This window comes from Pteropus vampyrus, unplaced genomic scaffold, assembly GCF_000151845.1.
Source record: "Pteropus vampyrus isolate Shadow unplaced genomic scaffold, Pvam_2.0 Scaffold39, whole genome shotgun sequence".
NCBI lineage: Eukaryota > Metazoa > Chordata > Mammalia > Chiroptera > Pteropodidae > Pteropus > Pteropus vampyrus.
This window is the reverse complement of record NW_011888820.1, coordinates 10,104,217-10,106,195: the sequence shown is the minus strand read 5'-3', so window position 1 is coordinate 10,106,195 and position 1,979 is coordinate 10,104,217.

The window sequence follows — 1,979 nt, the reverse complement described above, 5'->3', positions numbered from 1 at the left end:
CCAGGGAAGTACTCGCTTAAAATAATTTTTTGTTTGGTTTCTTGCTTGTTTTGCAATTTAAACTCCAAATTTTCAAACTTCACCCCGCCCTCCCCCGCCCCCTCACTCACTCCTCCCCTACAACACAGACATCCTCTAGGGTTTCTTTCCTTAATGAATCCCTTTCTTTAACCACATGTGGTCTTGACCAAAGTGGGCAGGCAAGAGCCTTTTGAACCTGGAGGCCCTTGGAAAATCTGGCCTTCTCGGCCTTTCTCAGTAGCTTTTTTTTTTTTTTAACCATAAATTTAATTAACAATCAAAGAGACAAATTAAAGTAAGGAAAGTAGCCTTGTTCTAAGCTCCCTTCTCAAATGTTTATCATTTGCTAAAGGTTCATATCTCATTACTAAACATTTTTCTTCTTATTATTCCATTTACTGCTAATGAGCCCCTCCCCATTTATTTCTTAGGCTCCTAAGCGACAGCAAGAGGCTGTCAGTGCTTTTACTTTAAGTGCTTCTAATAAGGGAAATTGCTCATTCTGAGAAAAGGGAGAGAGAAAGAGGAAGAGATTGAATGAAATGATAGAAACTAGCACCTTTCATTAAATGTATTGCCTGAAAGTTGACATCAGACATTATCTAAACTCTGCTCAATTTTGTATCAATCTCTGAAATTTTCCAGTAAGAAAACTAGTCATTTGCTCATCATGGAATGGAAATTTCCGAGCCACTTGCTTCCCCTATCCCGCCTTTTTTTAAAGGTTAAAACATATATAGATATATTGATACTAAACCTTCCAGAGAAATATAGGGAACAGGTATTAGATGCTTCAGACATTTTTTGTCCTTTGACCCAGAACTTCCACTTTTAAAATTTTTTTCTTAAGTTAATAATTAAGTCTAAAGGGATGTGTGTTACACTGCTGTCCTATAACATATACTGAAATTCAAAAACAACATAAATATCCAAAGGTAATTAAGCAAATTATATGGTGACTAAATAGAACAGACTAACAAAAACAATTATAAATACATTCTAGAAGAATATTTAATGATAAAGAAAAATGCTCAGTGAGAAAAGAAGATTGCAAAACAGAACATACAGTATGATTCTTTAGTTGTGTGTTTAAAAACAAAATGTTATTAGTGGCTCTCTGGAAAGTGACTTTATTTCATTATTATTAGTATTGGACTAAAACAATTCCCAATGACAGGGATATAAAGTACAGCATAAAGAATACAGTCAGTAATTGTAATAACTATGTATGGTGCCAAGTGGGTACTAGGCTTATCAGGGGGATCACTTTGTAAGTTATGTAAATGTCTAACCATTATGCTGTACAATTGAAACTAAAAACAAAATCAAAAACAAAAACCCACAATTCACGATGAGTGAGTACTGAATTAGTAAAAAAACTAAAGTAACTATAAATAGTCATAAAAATAACAAATAAGATGAAAAAGTTTGGGTTTAAAACATATCGTAAGATCAGGTAAATTATTTTCTCTGATTTTTTTTTTTTACCAGCTTATCACCCCCAACAATCATTTACTATTTTTAGGATTGATTTGAGCGTATATGCTCTAAGTTATATGAGACATTCTCAGTTATAAATGTCACGGGAACACAGATAAGCTCTTGGGAGCTGTAACCTCTCTTTAAATTACTTGAGGTTCTCTTTTTATTCTTGACCCTATATTGCCTTCTTGATAGTTGAATTAAATTCTTTGTCAGGTCCATGAAATGAGTATTTCAGACCCTTTTAGAGAATCTCTATTTAGGACTATTGGGTTATTTCCTTCACGATGAGAATAGATTAGTAGGCTTTATGCCATTGGGAATAATATTAACTTATATTCCCAATGGCATAAAACAAGACAATAACCTTTGTTTTAAAAAGTATTAGAACCTTTCAAATTAATTGCTCTTTATTAAAAATTTGCAACCATCCCAAGGCCAGAAACTCTTTAGATCCAAGCATTTCTGTATAACCC